We start from the raw sequence: 23324 nt of genomic DNA on the forward strand, positions 1-23324 counted from the left end.
GGAGAGGCAGATTGAGGGAATGGGGAAATGGGCACAGCAAATCAGAGGGTCAGTGACTGGGAATCAAGAGATTATGATGGTGGGGGACGGGCTTCTTGACTGTAGGTGTGTATGTGAGGTTCCTGCCAAGCAGTCAGAAGCCCTGAAGGATAAAGGATAAGGTATGACATGCCTAACAAATTTTCCCAATCCAGTCTTTACTGGATAAACCAGGTTATACCGGGAATGCCCAACAATCAATGTATCTGGCAAAATGTGGTTCTGGGTCACTTGGACCACTGGATGACATTAACGCAAGCGCCAGCCACAGAGAAAAAAACATAAATTGCTGGGTCAAGCAGCATCGCTGGAGAACATGGTCAGGTGATGTTTTGGGACCCGACCCTTCTTCAGACCCTTATCAAAGTAATATCAGATTTTAATCAGAATGGTCCAGTTAACTTTCCATCCAAACAAACATGGGTTGTTCACTGTTGACCACCAGAACAAAGTTATTGCTGCCTTGGGTTACTGATAGGAGTTAGTTATACCCCTGCTGTTGCCTTCCAGATACTTTGGGAGGCGACTGTGAGTCATTTCAGAAGATAATAAGGGATGCTTTGAATGCTAACCTCTAAATAAGGAAGATACAGGACACAGAGGCTCCATTGTGGCTGGTTGTGTTGTTTCTATCTTCCTGAATCAAAACTTACCTTCAATAATTAATCACTAGGTAATTTACCTGCATGTGGTGAGTAATACCTATTCATGTCATAGTGTTACTAAACTCAGACTGAAAGTCTGGCCAACCTAGTTTTGTGCATTTATGTCTTCCTCTTGTCTAAAGTCAGCTTGACCAACCTTGATTTCCAGCTCCTTGTTCTGGGGAGCTATTTGGCCACTTAGCCTCTTACAGACATTCCTACTGTCTCTTCACATCTTCCCCTCTCTGCAATAATTGAGTTTGGTATTCCGAAAAATGCAAGGAATCATAGGATTTGTCAGGGGTCACTCGCGATAAACATTCTCGACGACTGTACTGCTGCATGCGTGCAGACCTGTGTTTCGTCCGTGGTCAGGGTCGGGCCCCGGTCTCCAGCGCTGTTGATTTGCTGCTGGGCCATCCCCGCCCCCTCCCGGGTGTCCCGTCTCTGTCTGGGGGCAGCCGGAGATGTCCGGGGTGGCGATGGGCTGGTGGGGCGCCTGCCGGTTGCAATGGCGGCCCAGGTTGCAGCCTGCGTGGAGAGTGGGCACTCGCTCCGGCTCGGCTCTGCCTGTCCCGCTGGGTTGACCGGCGGTCCTGGACTGGCGGGGCATCAGCCCTTTGCAGTAGCGGCCCAGGCTTGCAGCCAGCGTGGAGAAGAAGCGCCAACTCCACTGCTCCAGGCCGGTGTCCCGTTGGTCCGGGTCTGTCGGTTGGCCCGGCGGGACAGGCAGATTTGGGCTGGAGTTGGTGCTTCTTCTCTGCGTTGGCTGTGGGCCTGGACCCCCGCTGCGGCGACCGGTGTCCTATCGGTCTGGAGTCACCCCGAGTATCTCTGGCCGCCCCCGGACGGAGATGGAACGCTCAGGGGGGGTTGGGAGCGGGGTCGGTCCTGTGGCGGTTCCGCGGCGCTTGCGGCACCGTGGATTCGGGTTCGATCCTGGCTGCGGATGGGGCACGGGTCTGTGTGCATGTAGCGGCGCAGCTGCCGAGAGTTTTTATCGCGAGTGACCTATGACCTGGGCATGCGCAGTCGGAATACCGAACTCGCTTATTGACCATAGGTACTTCAACATTTTCCCATTTCTCATGAAGGGTATTTATTCTGAAACTTTGACTCTGTTTCTCTCCTCAATAAGGTCACTTGATCCGTTGAATGTTTCCAGCATTGTAGAGTCAATAGAGCCATACAACACTGAAACAAACCCTTCAGCCCACCTCATCCATACCGTCCAAGATGCCCCATCTAATCTAGTCCCTTGTCCACATATCCCATTTGCCCATATCCCTTACATGGCCCATATGTACATGTTAAAGTGTCTTTCAAATGTTGTTATACCTGCCACAAGTACTTCCTCAAGCAGCTCATTCCATATACCCATATGAGTGAAAAAAATTGCAGTATATCTTCCTGTTAAATCTTTTGCCATTCACTCTTAAACCTATGCCGTCTAGATCTAAATTCCCCTACTCTATCTATTTAGTTTAGTTTAGTTTAGAGATACAGTGCGAAAACAGGCCTTCGCTCCGTGCTGCTCAGCGATAGCCACAGACTACAATTTCCATATCCTACAGATACTAAGGACAATTGCCATTTATACCAGCCAATTAACCTATAAACCTGTATGTCTTTGGAGTGTGGGAGGAAACCAGAGATCCCGGACAAAACCCACGCATGTCATAGGGAGACAATAGAAACTCTGTACAGACAGCACCCATAGTCAGGATCGAACCTGGGTCATAGAAACATGAAAAAATAGGTGCAGCAATAGGCCATTCGGCCCTTCAAGCCAGCACCGCCATTCAATATGATCATGGCTGATCATCTAAAATCAGTACCCCGTTTCTATTTTTGCTCCATATCCCTTGATTTCTTTAGCCCTGAGAGCTAAATCTAACTCTCTTGGAAAGATCTAATGAATTTGCCTCCACTGCCTTCTGTGGGCAGAGAGTTCTACAGAATCACAACTCTCTGGGTGAAAAGGTTTTTCCTCATTTCAGTCCTAATGGCCTACCCCTTATTCTTAAACTGTGACCCCTGGTTCTGGACTCCCCCAATATCGAGAACATTTTTTCCTGCATCTGGCCTGTCCAATCCTTTAAAAATTTTATATGTTTCTATAAGATATCCTCTCATCCTTCTAAATTTTAATGAATACAAGACCAGTTGACCCACTCTTTCATCAGATGTCAGTCCCGCCATCCCGGGAATTAACCTGGTGAACTATGCTGCATTCCCTCAATAGCAATAATGTCCTTCCTCAAATTAGGAGACCAAAATTGCACACAATACTCTAGGTGTGGTCTCACCAGGGCCCTGTACAACTTTCTTCACTGCCTGCTGTACCTGCATGCTTTCTTTCAGTGACTGATGGACAAGCACACCCAGGTCTCTTGTACCTCCCCTTTTCCTAATCTGACACCATTCAGATAATAATCTGCTTTCCTGTTCTTGCCACCAAAGTGGATACTCTCACTTTTATCCAGATTATATTGCATCTACCCACTCACGCAACCTATCCAAGTTACCCTGCAACCTCATAGCATCCTCATTGCAGCTCACACTGCCACCCAGTTTTGTGTCATCACATTTAATTCCCTCGTCTAACTCGTTAATACATATTGTAAATAACTGGGGTCCCAGCACCGAGCCTTGCGGCACCCCACTTGTCACTGCCTGCCATTCTGAAAAGGACCCGTTAATTCCTACTCTTTGCTTCCTGTCTGTCAACCAGGAAGCAAAGAGTATTGGAAGCATGGTGTTGGGGGTAGGGTACTGACATGGATAGAGAACCAGTTCTCTATCCATGTCAATACCCTACCCCCAATACCATGTGCTCTAATTTTGCACACTAATCTCTTGTGTGGGACCTTGTCAAAGGCTTTTTGATAGCCCAGTTACACCACATCCACTGGCTCTCTCTTATCCATTCTACTTAAATGGTTCAATGGTCCTTTATTATCGCGTGTACCGTGGTACAGTGAAACCTGATTTACCATACAGTCATGCCAAAAAAGCAACAAGACACAAAAATAAGGATTAAACATTAACAGCCACCACAGAATTCCTAGGGCACACAGCATAAGCGGAGACCCACAGCCATCAGTTCAGTGTCTGGGCCAGATACAGCACACACTCCTTCACAGTGATGTGACCAGAGTTGTACCGACCGTTGTCACTCTCTCTGCAGACCCTGTCCGCCCCAACAGTCAGAAAGCCGCCCACACTCGCACTCATGGAGTGATGTCCCCACAAACACTGAGATCACTGCATTCACGGCAATCCCTCCCAGTCCTCACCAGTGCAGGCAGCACGTCCATCTTGTTTTTCGGCGACCTCACATTCTCCACTGTGATGGAAGGTGAGTAGCGTATACCTTCTTCCTCCTCCTTGTTACATCCTCAAAAAATTCCAGAAGATTAGTCAAGCATGATTTCCCTTCATAAATCAATGGTCTCTGGTGCTGTTGGGCTGCGCCACCCGCTTGATTTTTTACATCTGTATAAGATCACCCCTCAGCCTCCTGCGCTTGAAGGAATTTGCCCAATCTCTCCTGACAGTTCGGGGCCTCGAATCCTGGCTCCATCCTCATAAAGCTTCTCTGCACTGTTTACTTTTAATGGTATGACATAACACAATGCTCGCAAGTTGAGGCATCTCCGACATCTTCTACATGTCTAACACAATGTCTCTAATTCTATTTTCAATTCCCTAACTGAGCAATGCCAGCATGCCAAAAGCCTTCTTCACCACCCTATCAACCTATGATGCTACATTCAAGGAACTGTACAGTTGTACCCCCAGATGTCTCTGATCTGCATCTCTCCCCAGGGCCCTACCGTTTACTGTGAAGGCCCTGCCCTGGTTTTGATGCAAAGACTTGCACTTATCATCATTAAACTCCATTAACCATTCCTAAGCCCACTTGTCCAGTTGATCAAGATCCTGTTGTAATTCTTGATAACCATCTTCATTGTCGACATTACCAGCTATTTTAATGTTATCTGCAAATTTACTATGGTGTGTACATTCCCATCCAAATCATTGACAAACACCAGCACCGATCACTAAGGCACATCACTAGTCGCGGGCCTGGAGTCCGAATAACAACCTTTCACCGTCATCCTCTGCTTTCCTACCAAGAAGCCAATTCTTTATACAGTTACTTAGCTCGCCCTGGATTCCATTCTGTTTCTAATGTTCATCACCTGCAGTTTTTTGCTTCAATAATCACCTGGATGATCTGCCCCAAGGCACAATTGACTCCACCGTCTTTCCACTTGCTTATATTATTGAAACGTTGTCTATGATTTTGTCAGCGTTCTAAAAATGTGACTTTAAGGGATATCATGCCATCTACAGATTTTGTTTTTAGATGACATTTATTTAATAATCTACCTAATAGTCTAATTGAGATCATAAGCCAGTTGGAAAAGTGCCCAGGCTCAAATCAGGGGGCTCTGGGAGTGTTGCCAGGGACAGGTGATTGATGATAAAGACTGTAAACTTGGTCGGCAGCACCACAAAATATGTAAAAATCAGGTTTGGAATGACGTTCTTCCATTGGATGAAGTACAGGTACTGCCAATTCCTGCATGTGGAAGGAAATGGTGGGGAAGCTGCTGGAGTCAATTATAAAAGATGAAATAGCAGGCACATTTGGATAGCAGGAACAGGATCGGTCCGAGTCAGCATGGATTTACGAAGTGGAAATCATGCTTGACTAATCTTCTGGAATTTTTTGAGGATGTAACTGGGAAAATGGACAAGAGAGAGACAGTGGATGTAGTGTATCTGGACTTTCAGAAAGCATTTGATAAGGTCCCACATAGGAGATTAGTGGGCAAAATTAGGGCACATGGTATTGGGGGTAGAGTGCTGACATGGATAGAACATTGGTTGGCAGACAGGAAACAAAGAGTACGGATTAATGGGTCGCTTTCAGAATGGCAGGCAGTGACTAGTGGGGTACTGCAAGGCTCGGTGCTGGGACCGCAGCTATTTACAATATACATCGATGATTTAGATGAAGGGATTCAAAGTAACATTAGCAAATTTGCAGATGACACAAAGCTGGGTGACAGTGTAAACTGTGAGGAGGATGCTATGAGAATGCAGGGTGACTTGGACAGGTTGGGTGAGTGGGCAGATGCATGGCAGATGCAGTTTAATGTGGATAAATCTGAGGTTATCCACTTTGGTAGCAAAAACAGGAAGGCAGATTACTATCTAAATGGTGTTAAATTGGGAAAAGGGGAAATGCAACGGGATCCAGGGGTCCTTGTTCATCAGTCAATGAAAGTAAGCATGCAGGTACAGCAGGCAGTGAAGAAAGCAAATGGCATGTTGCCCTTAATATCAAGAGGAGTTGAGTATAGGAGCAAAGAGATCCTTCTGCAGTTGTATAGGGCCTTAGTGAGACCACACCTGGAGTATTGTGTGCAGTTTTGGTCCCCTAATTTGAGGACGGACATTCTTGCTATTGAGGGAGTGCAGCGTAGGCTTACAAGGTTAATTCCCGGGATGGAGGGACTGTCATATGCTGAGAGAATGGAGCAGCTGGGCTTGAATACTCTGGAGTTTAGAAGGATGAGAGGGAATCTTGTTGAAACATATAAGATTATTAAGGGTTTAGACAGAGGCAGGAAACATGTTCTTGATGTTGGGGGAGTCGAGAACCAGGGGCCACAGTTTAAGAATAAGGGGTAAGCCATTTAGAATGGAGACGAGGAAACACTTTTTCCAACAGAGAGCTGTGAGTCTGTGGAATTCTCTGCCTCAGAGGGCAGTGAAGGCCGGTTCTCTGGACACTTTCAAGAGAGAGCTAGATAGGGCTCTTAAAGATAGCGGAGTCAGGGGATATGGGGAGAAGGCAGGAACGGGGTACTGATTGGGGATGATCAGCAATGATCACATTGAATGGCGATGTTGGCTCGAAGGGCCGAATAGCCTACTCCTGCACCTATTGTCTATTGTCGACTGTTTTATTAAAAGAAGGTAGTGGTAGGCTGCATGTTGTTGAACCAAGATCCTACCCCTCCCACTTTTATTGAGCACAAAATGATCATGACCCATATATTCACGGCTTGTAAGTACATTAAGTACACAACTTTTCATTTTTTCCTTTGGCACCTGCATCCATTCTCTTTTGCTTGCGTATTTTGATATGTGGGCAAGAGGTAAAGTAACTACTGAATTTAATCAGTTATTAGCAGTGCAAGTTTAAAACAAAATGAAGGATCAAACTGTCCTGAGCCATTATGGTTTGGAAAGCAGATAAAAATCATGCCAGCTACTAACCAAAATACTTAACTAGTGTTTGAATTTGTTTCTCCTCTTCATGTACAGTTTGAGTAAGAAAATGTTCTTGGCATCAACTTCAACCCATTGCTTTTGGAGTCAATGTAACTTTGAATTGGATCCAATTAATTGTTGACGAAAATGCTTAATATTACAGGATGCTATTGCTCCAGGAGAATAATTTGTCCTTAAAGTCACTTTGTGGAATATATTTCTCAAGTGGAAGATTTGCGGTTTCTTCTTTGTGACAAGCTGATGAATTTGTCACACAAAGCTGATGGAAAACATAGAAACATAGAAAATAGGTGCAGGAGTAGGCCATTCGGCCCTTCAAGCCTGCACCGCCATTCAATATGATCATGGCTGATCATCCAACTCAGTATCCTGTACCTGCCTTCTCTCCATACCCCCTGATCCCTTTAGCCACAAGGGCCACATCTAACTCCCTCTTAAATATAGCCAATTAACTGGCCTCAACTACCTTCTGTGGCAGAGAATTCCAGAGATTCACCACTCTCTGTGTGAAATATGTTTTCATCATCTCGGTCCTAAAAGATTTCCCCCTTATCCTTAAACTGTGACCCCTTGTTCTGGACTTCCCCAACATCGGGAACAATCTTCCTGCATCTAGCCTGTCCAACCCCTTAAGAATTTTGTAAGTTTCTATAAGATCTCCCCTCAATCTTCTAAATTCTAGCGAGTACAAACCGAGTCTATCCAGTCTTTCTTCGTATGAAAGTCCTGACATCCCAGGAATCAGTCTGGTGAACCTTCTCTGTACTCCCTCTATGGCAAGAATGTCTTTCCTCAGATTAGGAGACCAAAACTGTACGCAATACTCCAGGTGTGGTCTCACCAAGACCCTGTACAACTGCAGTAGAACCTCCCTGCTCTTATACTCAAATCCTGCTCCTCTGGATACATTTGTGTGATACCTTTCCCCACACCCTTAATGAGTTAAATTTCTGACAGCTTCAGAGGCAGCATATTGACTGGGGGCCTTCATTAACTGCTTGCAGTGAGTTAAAATGCAACATAATGGAATGTGAATGTTTAGACCCGTGAATGTGATGGAAAACAGCCCCAGGATAACTCTGCCAGTTATTTTTAATCCAATGAAATCTAAAGGTGATGCAGTACTTTATTTTTATTATGTGCAAACTGTAGAACACTGTGTTGGTTTTAATGATTAGGTTATTTCCATATTTGCTTATGAAACAGGGGGAGGTCATATTAGCCCATTGAGTGTATACCAGCTCACAGGACAATCCCTTTTCCCCTGTTAATTGGCTTGATATAAATGTAAATTATCCCTGGTGTGTGTAGGATAGTGTTAGGATTGCTGGTCGGTGCGGACTCAGTGGGTCGAAGGCCTGTTTCCATGCTGTACCTTTGCATTACTTCATGGCAAGTTTTCCTTTTGAGATTATACAAATTCATTGTGTTGCGAACACTTTATGTATCCTGAAAGCTGTGGAGGCTAAGTCAGTAGATATTTTTAAAGCAGAGATAGATAGATTATTTGGAGCGAAGGAATGGGTGACGTTTCGGGTCGGTCCTCTCCAGAGATGCTGCCTGTCCCGCTGAGTTACTCCAGCATTTTGTGTCTTCCTCCCTCCCTAGTACAGGTGTCAGAGGTTATGGGGGAAAGGCAGGAGAATGGGATTACGAGGGAGAGATAGATCAGCCATGATTGAATGGTGGTGTAGACTTGATGGGCCAAATGGCCTAATTCTACTCATATCCCTTATGACCTTATAACCCGAACTGGTACTTAACAACAAGGGCATTTTCCAGATTCGGGACCTAATATTTAGTATAGGAGAATAATGGTGGAGCACTGGACACAGTACAATTATACAAGTTAATTTCCATCTTCTAATTGTTACCCTCAGCCACATAATACCAATTGCACTCGAGGTTTGACTCGTATGAGATGGAAAGGCTTTGGGTTACGTGGTTACTCCAAGTTCTACAGTTTCCTCCCACACTCCAAAGACGTACAAGTTTGTAGGTTAATTGGCTGGTATAGGTATAAATTGTCCCTAATGTGTGTAGGGTAGTCTTAATGTGCGGGGATCGCTGGTCGGCACAGACTCGGTGGGCCGAAGGGCCTGTTTCCATGCTGTATCTCTGAACTACACTAAACTAAACTAAAGAAGAACTTGCTGATAATTTCTTTCCTTAAAGTCTGTTCTTTTATTTTGGTCTTAATAGCCACTGGTTCCAGGAGGAGTGAACACTGATATCACTTTGAGAGGGAGGTAAGAGCTTCTGCTCTTTGAATTCTTATTCCATTATAGACAAAAAAAAATCAAATAGCTTTAATACATCAGCACAAATTAAGTCAGGATGAAAATACGCCTTCAGATCCCTTGATTTCCTTTTCCTGACAAATCACTATTTGTTACAAACCAGGATGTTTCTGAATTACTTGATACTGTGTAATGGTTATTACAGGCTTGGCACCAATGTTGGATCTCCGCACACCAACCCTCTTCTGGTGCACCATCCAACTGTCTCATCATGCTTTCAGTGAAGAACTGTTTCTCCTATTTAAATTTTTTTTACAATAATAAATCTGTGACTGCTTCTCCTGGTGCACCAACAAAGGAACAAACCATTCAGCCTCTCAAAGTTGTTGCATTAATAATATTGCCATATAGTACCGGAAAATATCCAATTCCCATACCTCTGGTCAGTGGGATGTGCTTCACCCTATTTCTCCCTGTAGAGTAGGTTTGATGTACTTGCTGGAGTTTAGAAGGATGAGGGGGACCTCATTGAAACTTACTGAATAGTGAAAGGCTTGGATAGAGGATATTTCCACTAGTGGAGAGTCTAGGGCCAGAAGCAGAATAAAAAGATGTTCCATTAGGAAGTAGATGAGGTGGAATCCCTATAGTCAGAGGGTGGTGGATCTGTGGAATTCATTGCCACAGAAGGCTGTGGAGGCCGTCAATGGATATTTTTAAGGGAGAGATAGATAGATTCTTGATTAGTGCAGGCGTCAAGGGTTATGGGGAGAAGGCAGGACAATGGGGTTGAGAGGGAGAATAGATCAGCCATGATTGACTGGCAAAGTAGACTTGATGGGCCGAACGGCCTAATTCTGCTCCTATCACATGAAATGAAGGCAATTGTAAATCAGTGAGAAGTGCAAGCAGAGACAGAACGGGACAAGCTAATTACAGTGGAGACGCTTGGAAGTGTAAATGGTGGAACCTTGAGCAAAGCACAAAATGCTGTAGGAACTCAGCGGGACAGGCAGCATCTACAGAGGGGATGACATGTGATATTTCAGGTTCTGACCTGTCTTCAGACTAATTATAGTGCAGATGGTGGTTTAGCTTATCTGAACTCATTACTTTAAAATGACCCTCCAATAATTTTATGATGACATCTTATTGCTTCTTAAGTTATGAGTTTTGGCTTCACTCCTATTATCAGATGTCCAGTCCATATAGGGCTTGTGTTTGTAGAAAGAATATAATGATTCTATTAGCTTTTTATATGTTTACATTTTGTGATGTGTCTTCCTTCAGTCACAGGTTTGCTTTTTCCAAAACTTTTCTGGTCTCCCTGCATAAGATCACAAAATAAAATATGTTACATGAATATATTTCAAATATAAATAGAAAATGCTGGAAGCATCCAATAGGTCGGGCAACATGTGTGAAAAGAGAAACAGAATTTCCTTCACCAGAACTGAAAGATTGAGTGAACATGCTGGTTTAAAATTGCAGAAAGTGTGGGAAGGAAAGGAGAGGTCAATGGGAAAATCTCTCAATATTACAGTGCTGTGGCACTATTTACAAAATCTTCTGGTTGATATATTTATGCGAGTGGCAAGAGAGAGAAGACAAACATTGTCTTAAGGGGTGCATTAATGCTGCAAAATGAACGTCAGAGCCAATGCAGAAAACTGAAATCAAAGGGAAGGTGAGGGAAATACCCACGGATCGCACAGTGAAAAAATGGAATAATTTAATATTTGGATAAACTAGCTAGTTAAAGTACAAGTAGTGTGAGTCACCAGAAACTGTTGAGATTGAAACCCAAGAGTGAAGAGTGTTTTATTGTCATATGTCCCAGGTAGAACAATGAAATTCTTATTTGCTGCAGCACAACAGAATATGTAATCATAATAAATAATATAACAAAAACTCAGAAAAAAAGAACAAACAATAGCAGTGCAGTATTAATAATAATACTAGTTTATTGTAGTTCAGAGCTTATGAGGTTGTAGTGTTTAATAGCCTGATGGCTGTAGGGAAGAAGCTGTTCCTGAACCTGGACGTTACAGTTCTCAGGCTCCTGTACCTTCTTCCCGATGGCAGTGGTGAGATGAGTGTGTGGCCAGGATGGTGTGGGACTTTGATGATGTTGGCTGCCTTTTTGAGGAAGCGACTACAATAAATCCCTTCAATGGTGGGGAGGTCAGAGCCGGTGATGGCCTGGGCAGTGTTTACAATGTGTGTGATCTTTTCCGCTCTGGATGTTCAAGTTGCCGAACCAGGCCACGATGCAACCAGTCAGTATGCTCTCTACTGTGCACCTGTAGAAGCTCAAGAGAATCCTCTTTAACTTACTGAATCTCCGCAGTCTTCTCAGGAAGTAGAGGCGCTGATGTGCTTTCTTTATGATTGCATTGGTGTGCTGGGTCCACGAAAAATCGTCAGAAATGTGCACGCCCAGGAATTTGAAGTTTTTGACTCTCCACCATCCCACTGATGTAAACAGGATGCAAACACTCAGTTCAAACATGAGCAGCTGTTCCTCAAGCTAATGCTGGATCTTTGGAAGAGTGCAGGAGGCCACAAACAGGTTGGCTCACAACAGGCGTGGATGCTGAATTGATATGACAGGGAACAGGTTACTTCTGAGGACTGAAGAAAGGTGCTCTGCAAATCACATTTTGGTTCTCCATTATGGAGGAAACCATGTTGTGAGTATTTTGGATTCAAAATTACAATTCAAGCATTTATTTCATATGAATGATTATTTGGTCCGTGGATGGTCAGAGAGAACACGGTAACAGGGTGGTCCTTTGACCTAAAATGTAAACCCTACTTCTCTTTCCATGTATGCTGCTTGAGGGTTTCCAGCATTTTAAGTTTATTTCTGATTTCCAGCATCTACAGTTTTTAAAATTTTCAATTCCACTGTCATCGCATATTTCAAGGACAACCCAGAGTGCATTTGAGCCAATAAAATTCTATTGTAGTGTGGTCAGCAAAGAACCGACGTCGACCATCAAATCCTGACAAACGGCATTTGAAAATGACCAGAGAGCCCACTTCACTGCACATCTCTTAATCGTCTACACCTTCAAAGGTCATTGAAAGTATGTTTCATTCTTCAATTCTACAATGATTCTGAACAATATTTATTGGAAAAAACAAAGTGCTCAAGCAATTGTCTAATCAGGAACGTCTACATGTGATGTTCACAAATGTAACCGATATTACTTGAGCTGCATAGCTCAGCGTTCAACATCACTTCATAAGGTCATGTCATAGGAGTACAATTAGGCCATTCGGCCCATCAAGTCTACTCCGCCATTCAATCTAGGCTGATCTATCCCTCCTAACCCCATTCTCCTGCCTTCTCCCCATAACCTCTGACACCTGTACTAATCAAGAATTTACTATATCTGTCTTAACAATATCCACTGACTTGGCCTCCACATCCTTCTGTGGCAACGAATTCCACAGATTCACCACCCTCTAAAGACATTTCTCCTCGTCTCCTTCCTAAAACAAAGTCCTTTAATTCTGAGGCTATGACCTCTAGTCCGAGACTCTCCTACTTGTGGAAACATCCTCTGAGCACCTTATAGAGCCTCAACATTACATCCCTATTTATTATACTAGCCCTCTTGAAATAAATCCTAGCATTGAGTTTTGCTCAAACCATTGACACGTCCTTTATGCCTTCAGAGTGGTTGCTTCACCCGATGAGTTCTTCCAGCAGAACAAAAACCTTTTTTTCATCAACCTTTCAAAAATATTCCTTTTGTCCCATTGGCCCTTCCTCAGCTTTCTCTGAAACTTAAGACTAGCATGTTATATTCCTTTCCCAATTTTGACAAAGCCTCCTCATCCTTAACTCTTCCATTCTTCATGGATGCTGTCTGACCTGCTGAGTTTTTCACAATACTTTCTGTTTATAGTAAAGGAGCAGTAGTAGTTCATTTGTCATTCAAGCAAATCTGTAGTTCTATATTGTGGTTGACCTTCTATCTAAGGATTAAAATTATCTTACTTCGTGATTCCCTTTCTGCATAAAAAATAATCAAATTTGGAATCCAATAGTCTCTAGGTATCTAAAATGTTACTTGTGTGATTATCTTTATTTGAGCATTGTTTTACCCATTTCCCAGTTAATCAACAACATTATTTTGTCCAAATATACATACTTTAGACTTTTAGACTTTAGAGATACAGCACAGAAACAGGCCCTTCAGCCCATCTAGTCTGTGGCGACCAGTGATCACCCCGTACGTTAACACTATCCTACACATTAGGTACAATTTACAATTTTACCAAAGCCAATTAACCTTCAAACCTGTATGTCTTTTGAAGTGTGTGAAGAGATTGGAGCGCTCAGGAAAAAACCCACGCGGTCACAGGGAGGACGTAGAAACTCCGTACAGATAGCACCTGTAGTCAGGATCGAAACCGGTTCTCTGGCCCTGTAAGATAGCAATTCTACCGTTATGTTACTGTGCATTTTCTTTTCATTTATTGGAACAATTTTATTATTTGGAAATTTTATTAAATTTGCATTATTACTTCATCCAAATTTTCACTGTAAATTGAATACTAATTGGAATCAGGGAATTTCCCCTGCCCCATAATATATCACTTACAGTATGAACATTCTACTCTCCACCTACCCGATGACCCAATTCTAGGTTTATTCCTCAAGGGCCTATCCCACTTGGGCGTCATTTGCACGTCATTTACGCGACATCCTAAAAATTGGTTGGCGTGTCGTGACGCGCATATGGCTCGTGGTGAGGCGTGGTGGCGTACGCAGTGACACGTGGTGCACCAGGATTTTGGGATGCTCAAAATCCTCGTGCACCACCTGCGTGACTTATCCCTTGCACACGATGACTTACTGATGGCGTACACTGACGTACTGATAGTGTACGTTTAGCGCGTGGTGACGCATGGTTATGCACGGTGACGCACGAACATTGCCTATGCTAATTTATTATGCGTCACTATGCATCAACGTCCGTAACCATGCGCCGCCCGTATGCCGTCGGCGCGCCATTTGCGCATCATTTGAGCACGCGAACACCCGGGTATGAAGCATGCGTAGTTTCGAAAAATTTTCACTGGGAAAATCCTTGCCACGGAGATCGGATTAAGTACGAACGACATCGCAAATGGCTCCCAAAATATGCAGGGCCCTCACGAACACTTAGCCCGCGACTGTCGTACTGCTAGACGATTTTCACGTGACAGTCACTACCGGCCTGTCGCGTAAATGACGCGCAAATAACGCCCAAATGGGACAGGCCCTTGAATCATGCTCCTATTGAGAGTGTCCAACTTTTTATAATCCAGATCTTGGAGTTTTTCTTGGAGTAGTCATTGAACAAAGATTTATCTCTTTAGCATACATATTTGCACCGTCTAATACATTACTTAACCAAGGACCATTTACACTTTAGTTGGGCAGAAGATACAAAAGCTTGAAAACGTTCCCATTTTCAGGAGCAGTATCTTCCCCATTGTTATTAGATTATTAAACGGTCCTTCCACATACTAAGGGTGCAATCCTGATCACCCAACCTATCTTACTGCAGCCCTTGGACTTTTTTTTATCGACCATTAACACTATAATTCTGTATTCTACACTCTGCTATTTTTCTCTTTGCACATTTCCTTGTTCTGATGAAAGGTCTTTGACCTGAAACACTACTTTTCTCTCTCCATAGATACTGCCTGATCTACTAGCATGGTTACCATTCCCCTCTAACATGCCCCTTTAACATGTTACCAAGTAAAACTCCCAATATTTTATAGCTTAGTTTTGTTGAAGTTACTCCGATTACATTAATATATCTAATTGCTTGTCCTTTTTATGTTCATAAAATGAAGAGTGTTAAAAAGAATCATTAAATGTCTCATTGCCCCCAAGGACAATGCATAAACATTCTCTCTGAAGAAGAAAATATGGTAAAATATTTTGTTTTTCAACTCTTATTACAGTGAATTTGTTGCAATTATCAGAAAGGCAAATAGTATTCACAACACCTTTAAATCTTGATTTTAATGCCTTCCATTGTCTGACGTTTATGTCTTGGGAATGGAGATTAAAATGCTGGCATGATAACATTCACAACAGGCCTTGTGGGTACACATATCCACTCTGCCATTTCATCCACACAAATTCTGCTCTAACTCGATTTACACGTTTGCTGATAACACCACCATTGTCGGCCAGATCTCAAACAATGGTGAGACAGATTACACCAAGAACATAGAGAGTTTAGCAAGATGGTGTCAAGGCAACAACCTCTCCCTTAATGTCAGCAAGTTGGAGAAACTGGTCATTGACTTCAGGAAAAGGGTGGAGTACATGACCAGTCTGCATCAGAGGTGGAGGTGGAGGTGGTCGAGAACTTCAAGATTCCAGTCATAAATATCATCGATAGTTTATCCTGGTCTATCATATCAACTTCATGGCAATAAAAGCACATCAATGCATCTACTGCCCCTGATGACTAAGGAAATTCAGCATGTCTCCAATGACTCTTACCAATTACTATACTAGGAAGCCAAATGCACTGTAGAAAGCAACCTGTTGGGATGCATCACAACTTGGTTTGGCAACTGCTCTGCCCGAGACCACAAGAAATTGAGAGTTGTGGATGCTGCTCAGTTCATCACACAAACCAGCAACTCCCCCCCCCCGCTCCACCCCACCCCCGCCGAATAGACTCCATCTACACCATGCAGCCTCGAAGAAGCAGCCAGCAAGGACCACTTAAACCACGGTCATTCCCTCTTCTCCCCTCTCCCATCTGGGAGAAAATACAAAAGCTTGAAAGCACTTTCCATCAGATTCAGGAGTAGCTTCTTCCCAGATGTTTTCAAACTACTGAAAGGACCTCTCATAAGCTAAGGGGGACGTCTCAATCTCCTAACCTATCTTGTTGTGGCCCTTCCACCTTGTGATACTATATTCTGTACTCTGGTTATTTTTCTCATTGCAATACCTGTTGTACTTGTGTATGGGTTGATTGTACTCATGTACAGTATGATTTGACTGGATAGCACTCAAACCAAGTATTTCACTGTATCTTGGTACACATAACCATAAACACTGATACAAAACAAACATCAGGCAGCTAGTGGAGTCTGTGCCCCAGGAGGTTATGTGACTCTTGGGAATCCTAAACTGGGCTTTGCCAACATTATTCCAATCCTCATGACATTTTAGCCTATAGCAGAGGGACTAATCCTGCTAGTTCTGTTGGCCAGAGAAGTCCAGCTCTGACGGTCTGCAGGTGCAGAAAATGGATTAGATATTGTTATCTTTAAAGGCTTTTCTATGGGGTCAGGGGTGATCTGTAATCACAGCAGTCCTTTGCAATCTCCTTGCCTACCATGCTAGGACTGTATGTTTACTTGTTTGCAGAAAGAGGTGAAAGTTATTCAGCACAGTCTGATGTAGCAGCAGTAAGAAAGTGGCTGATGCTGGTTTTCTGATACTAACAGGAAGCGAAGTCTAGGCTTAATGGGTCTTGTTTCTGGTTGGCAATATGTAGCAAGTGGCATGCCACAGGGATTTCTGCTGGAACCTCAAGCTTTTTTTATTACTGATATGAATTATTTGGATGAAGGGACAGTAGGCGTGGTTGCTAAATCTAGAGATGACATAAAGGTGGATAGGAAAGTAAATGATGTAGGTGAAGTACGGAAGACTCAAATGGAGTACAAAGTGAGAAAATGCAAAGACACAAAATGCTGGCGTAACTCAGCGGATCAGGCAATATCCCTGGAGAATATGGATAGATGACATGTTGGGTTGGGAACCTTCAGACTGAAAGCAGTTGAGCCAAGATTTCCTTGACTAAAACCTGGACTGGCAGGTTGTCTAATGAGGAGAGGTTGGATAAGGTATGGTTGAATCTGCTAGAGCTTAGAAGAGTAAGAAGGACTCACGATCCTGAGGGGCCTCGACAGGATGAACATGAGGAGGTGAGGATATTTACTTGTGCTAGAATGTAGAACTAGTTTAAGAATAAGGGGGTTACCCATTTAAGGCAGAGATTAAATGATTTGGGGGAGTTTTCCATCAAGAAAAGTGCAAGCTGACTTTAAATCTCTTTAAAGAAGAGGTGGATAAGTACATGTGTAGGAAGTACTGCCCCTGTCCCACTTAGGAAACCTGAACGGAAACCTCTGGAGACTTTGCGCCCCACCCAAGGTTTCCGTGCGGTTCCCGGAGGTTGCAGGTGGTTGCCGGAGGTTGCAGGTAGTGGAAGCAGGTAGGGAGACTGACAAAAACCTCCGGGAACTTCCGGGAACCGAAAGGAAACCTTGGGTGGGGCACAAAGTCTCCAGAGGTTTCCGTTCAGGTTTCCTAAGTGGGACAGGGGCATAAGTGGGACAGGGGCATAATGTAGATGCTGGTTTACACCAAAGATAGACACAAAATGCTGGAGTAACTCAGCGGGACAGGCAGCTTATCTGGAGAGAAGGAATGGGTGATGGTCCGTGTCGAGACCCTTCTTCAGACTGAGAGTCAGGGGAGAGGGAGATATTGAGATATGGAAGGTACGGTGCAAAAACAAGAGATAACAGACGATGATCAAGGAAAATGTAGAATAGATCATTGTTAGCTGAAGGGAAGGTGACAAAGGGGCATTCAATCAGTGAAATGTAATTAGGAGGACAGTGAAACTAGAACTAGGATGGGAGAGGGTTGGAGAGAGAGGGAAATCAAGGATTACTTGAAGTTAGAGAAGTCAATATTTATTACGACCTCAGGCCTGGACCACCGAGGACGCCGCCTTCACCGACCTTCACGTCGATTCTGCCACCAATTTTTTATTCGCCTCACCCGCTGAGTTCTCCAGCATTTTTGTCTACCTTTAATATTCATACCGCTGGGGTGTAAACTACCCAGGCAAAATATGAGGTGCTGTTCCTCCAATTTGTCTTGGGCCTCACTGACAGTGGAGGAGGCCCAGGACAGAAAGGTCAGTGTGGGAATGGGAGGGGGAGCTAAAGTGTTTAGCAACCGGGAGATCACAAAGGCCAAGGCAGAGTGAATGGAGGAACACCTACCCATATTGGGTTCAATTTGAGTTAACATTGTGATAATTGACCTATAATGTTGGGTTTAGTCAGGAGTTTATTCTGATAATTAAACAGTAAGGGTCAGGTTTGAGTTGGGTATATATTTTGTTAATTAAACTACATTGTTGTGTTTGAGCTGGATGCCTATTCTATAGGTGTGGAGTTCAGGATGAGTACGATGACGAGTATTGTTTCAAGTCAGGAGAATGTCCCTGGTTTGTGTATTTATGTGTGTGTGTTCTTCATGAATATTTGCGTTTCATCCTCAATCAGATCACTAGCCTGTTGGAGTTTGCTTCCTTATCTTGAGAGTTGGGTCAGGATGGAAAAATGAAACCACTAGAGAAATGGACACAAAATGCTGGAGTTACTCCGCCAGTCAGGCAGCATCTCTGAAGAAGAAGCATAGGTGACCTTTTGGGTGAGGTCCTTTCTTCAGACTGATTGTAGGGGGGAGGGGGGGGGGAGAAGAAAGCTAGAAAAGGGGAGAGGCAGGACAAAGTGTCAATTTAGGTAAGGGTGGTTGATAGGCAGATGGGTGGAAAAAAGGGAAGAGATAGGTAAAGGCATGAGACAGGTTTTAAGAATAGCGGGCTGTAAGCCAGAGGGAGGACTGGAGGGAAAAATAGGTGGGCACCAGGTGGGACAATGGTGGGAAGGGAGTGGGGTGGGTTTGTGAGAGGTTACTTCAAATTGGAGAATTCAATGTTCATACCGTTGGGTTGTAAGCTACCCACGCGGAATATGGCCTGCAGTTCACAAGTGGCAATGGTGGTGACCCAGGACAGAAAGATCAGAATGGGAAGGGTGGTTAAAATGGTTACCAACTGGGAGATCCAGTAGACCTTGGCGGACCTGCAACACTGGAGTCAGGTTTTAAACCTGGTTTTAATTTTATCCTAGAGTAGACTTCTGCATTCTTTCTGGAGTCCAGCAGCACAGTCCAATCTTGCTGGGACTCTCCAGTATTTTGCAAAGAAATCCCTCTGCAATCCTATATTCATTGGCCCCAGTTTAGAAATGTGTGCTCCCATTCATTGCAATAGGGATCTTTTACCCAGAGAATGCAGCGGATAGATGATTTTCTTAAAGATTTATCATACACAATTTTTTAGTTTTATTGATTTTTACATTTCAATACTTTCTATTTTTATAAATGTAATTAATAATTGTATTTAATTACTTCAATTTTAATGTCTTTGTTAATTCAGAAGCACATAAAAAGTGACGATAACTTTGCACGTTCTGACAGGAAACAAGGCTCCACCCTCAGTGTGCCTACAGTGAAAAATGATCAGGGTCTTTCAGAGAAAGGGCCTCAGCTCAGCACTACTTGCAGTCTCTTGGTTGTTGAAATCTTGCAAAAGCCTCACCATCTAACTCCTGGGTGCAGAGGGTCAATAAGATCGACCAGTTGCTTCCGGCCTATCTGAGTGCAGGTTGGTGATGTCCATGGGTGACGAGCTGGCGACATCCATTCATTTTGCTGTACGTATCTATTCTAAGTGTCTGTACCTGTCTATCCATATAAACATAGAAAACATAGAAAAATAGGTGCAGGGATAGGCCATTCGGCCCCATCGAGTCAGCACGCCATATAATTCAAACTCTATACCTTTGTGTATACGAATAGTAGCTTAATATAGTTTAATACCTATATTTAATTGTGCAATCGTCTGTTCAGGTGATGAAAATTGATGGATATGGAGATAATTTTGATTTAACATTCAAAAAAGACCTTGGCATTTTTGGCATCTATTCGGCTAGATTTTCTTGTGATTTCAAGCCCGACAGAAAAACGAGTGCTTTCTCCACTCTCACTGAGGTCAACCTCGTTATAACATCTTGGAATAGCTGCCTCTAATCAAGACCTCAAGAGATGGCTATTTGGAACAATTTGACACTGCAGGATTTAAAGGGTTGCTTCAACTAAATATGGAACGCAGGGTCTTAATCGTTCTTGCTGCCTGGTTTAAAGAAAAAATCAGCAGGTTTTCACAAGATCCAGAACTCTCATTAGTTTGGGAAGGGTGAAGAGAAATATGTCATCATCACCAAAGGTCATTACAGTAATGTGATATTTTAATGCTATTTATTTTGGTCTGTATTGTTTTGTGCTTGGAAAAAAAAATTTCCCCTTCAAACAGAGTTTTTTTTTTTAAACAAAGGGTTTTTAAAATCTTTTATGTGATCATTGTTAACAAATGTTATTTAATGCAGTATGTCATTTTTGGTCCAGACCACTGCCCGTTTGAAAGAAACATTACAGCTAACAATGCATTTAATAGAAGCAAAATATGTTGCTCTACTGTCATAAATCATTCATGATTCAGAGCATTGAAAGTGTATTTGTAGCTGAACAATGCACAGTGTTACAAATATGCTTCGGTCCAAGCAACAACTCACCAGTTTGCAATAATTAACAATGAACATGTGACTGGCTGGAACTGGTGAAAAACACAGTGTTACAAAAATGTTTAATTTGCACTCAGATATAATTAGTATTAATCAACATTTTTTTCTACTATACCACTACTATCTCAAATGCCCCTGGCCATAATTGCCTTTCTTTCTTTAAATAAGAATGATAATTGCTGCATTACTTTTGAACCTTTGGCTGGCACCTACTTAGATCTTAGCGTGATTCTCAAAATAAGTAGCATATTTGTTGTGAAATGGAAGCACTCTTGTCAGGGAAAGTGAAATGGAAGTCCATGCAAAAGTGCAATACATGTTTTCCAGAGGATTGAACTTGTGGTCCAACTTAACGTACTTTCCAGTTTTGAACTGAACTGAACTCTAGTTTCCTGTTTTTATTGATGCAACCCATTAAATCCTGCAGTTAGATTCAACTAGCTTGAACAAGAAAAGTACATTGGTCAACTAAAGATATTTTGTGCAGCAGAAAAGCTGAAACACAAAGAACATTTGAAAGTGCTGCAAGCTTCAAGTGAGCAATTACCATAAATGTAGATTGCCGTGATTGAACTGAAAGCATAATTTGTTCATAATTAACAATATTATACAATATTGTTGGTTTATATTTTAATCAGACTTGAAATGCTGAATGTACATCTACTGCAGTAGAGAATAGATAAGGTTTAATGGAACAAAAAACAAACTGCTGGAGGAACTCAGCGGGTTGGGCAGAATCTGTGGAAGGAAATCAAGACCCAGAACATCTCCTGTCCATTGCTCTCGACAGATGCTGCCTGACCCACTGAGATCCTCCAACAGTTTGCTTTTCACTACAGATTCCAGTGCCTGCAGACTTGGGTTCAATGAGGATTTGTTTCCATGATATGCAATGGCGTCTGCTGTGGAATAGAGAAAGCAGCTTTATTTGATTTATCACAGACAATTACTTTTTTGGATGTTCCCAAAAAAAGGAGAGCAGTAACGAGAATATTTTGTAATAGGTGGTTACCACGGAACCCCATTGGATTTGTGAGTGGAAGAATAAATGTGCATTTGCAGCAGGGAAAACACAAGACTTTTGGTAAGAGGGTAATGTTTTTGAATTGGATTTCTTTGACAATTTACAGTCACTGTGCACCAAACGGTTGCCTTCTGTGTGTCACATTTCTGTGAGTTTGTAGATTTGTGTGGGTTTTGCCTGGCATTTGTCCATCTCTGTTGCTTTATTTATTTTATTTTATTTGGTTTTATTATTTATTTGATTATTTGAGAACATTTTAATGTAGATCAACGAAATATATTATTTATGGTTCAAAACATTACATTTTTAATGTTGTTTATATCTATTGCAGTAGCTTTTACATGTCTCTCAATATCAAAGGCAAGCAAAGTGCTGGAAGCTTTGAACAAGGCATTTTCAGTGGGGAACGAAATAGTGAGTCTTTTGAAAGCTGGGGTAAGTCACAGGATACACCACCTGAGTCCTGTTTGCCATTAGGAACTCACTTGGTCGTGACTAATACTTGTCTGGTGTGGGAGTTTAGTGCTCTGAGGAACTAAGTGTGGGTGGATGGGTCCTGGCTAGTGGGCATAACCAAGACAATCCAGCCAAGTATGTCAACTGAAGCTGGAGCAGGAGATTGTCCTGAAATGATGTCTGCTCCAAATAGAAGCACCCAACTCTCAACTGAAAGCAGTCAAGAAGTCAGCATCTGTTGCACAAGACTGTATTCTGTTCTGGGGTCCACTATTCACTGGTAGAAAGAATACCTTCTGAGATTTAACCTAGATTTGGCAATGCATACTTTAAATTTATGGCCTGTAATCCTTTCCTGCCTATTTATAAGCATGAATTATAATCAATTTCCTCAGTCAGATCTTCCTTAAGGCTAAGACTCCCTGAAATGCATAATTTTGGTCATTCCCACTCACTCAGATGGATCATGGTAGAAATTAGATTGTGCATCCCATCCAAATCCTTAGCATCACTCGCCATGTGTTGGGAGCAAAACTGGATGCTGAATTCCCAAACAAGATCTAGCATAATGATTCCTCCAACTTCCCACCACTGGCCTCATCTTCCCATCTCCTCCCCATTCGGCTTTCCGCAGAGACCGTTCCCTCCGTAACTCTGGCCAATTCATCCCTTCCCACCCAAACCACCCCCTCCCCTGGTACTTTCCCTTGCAACCGCAGGAAATGCTACACTTGTCACTTTACCTCCCCCCTCAACTCCATCCAAGCACCCAAGCAGTCTTTCCAGGTGAGGCAGTGGTTCACCTGCACCTCCTCCAACCTCATCTATTGAATCAGCTGTTCTAGGTGTCAACTGCTCTACATAGGTGAGACCAAGCGCAGGCTTGGCGATCGCTTCGCCCAACACCTCCGCTCGGTCCGCAATAACCAACCTGATCTCCTGGTGGCTCAGCACTTCAACTCCCCCTCCCATTCCGAATCCGACCTCTCTGTCCTGGGCCTCCTCCATGGCCAGCGTGTGTCCCACTGTAAATTGGAGGAGCAGCACCTCATATTTCACTTGGGTAGTTTACACCCCAGCAGTATGAACATTGACTTCTCCAATTTCAGGTAGTCC

At 43.1% G+C, this 23324-nt stretch overlaps 1 long non-coding RNA gene across 1 annotated transcript; it reads right to left on the reverse strand.

The window, feature by feature from the left end:
• Nucleotides 1-373: 373 nt before the first annotated feature.
• LOC116980728 lies at nt 374-22033 on the reverse strand. Its single transcript, XR_004414050.1, has 3 exons — nt 21494-22033; nt 17406-17411; nt 374-384 (listed from the first exon to the last, which is right to left on the reverse strand). It is a non-coding gene; the product is annotated as an uncharacterized LOC116980728 (long non-coding RNA).
• Nucleotides 22034-23324: the final 1291 nt, after the last annotated feature.

The sequence above is a fragment of the Amblyraja radiata genome, chromosome 14 (assembly GCF_010909765.2).
Source record: "Amblyraja radiata isolate CabotCenter1 chromosome 14, sAmbRad1.1.pri, whole genome shotgun sequence".
NCBI classification, from domain to species: Eukaryota; Metazoa; Chordata; class Chondrichthyes; order Rajiformes; family Rajidae; genus Amblyraja; species Amblyraja radiata.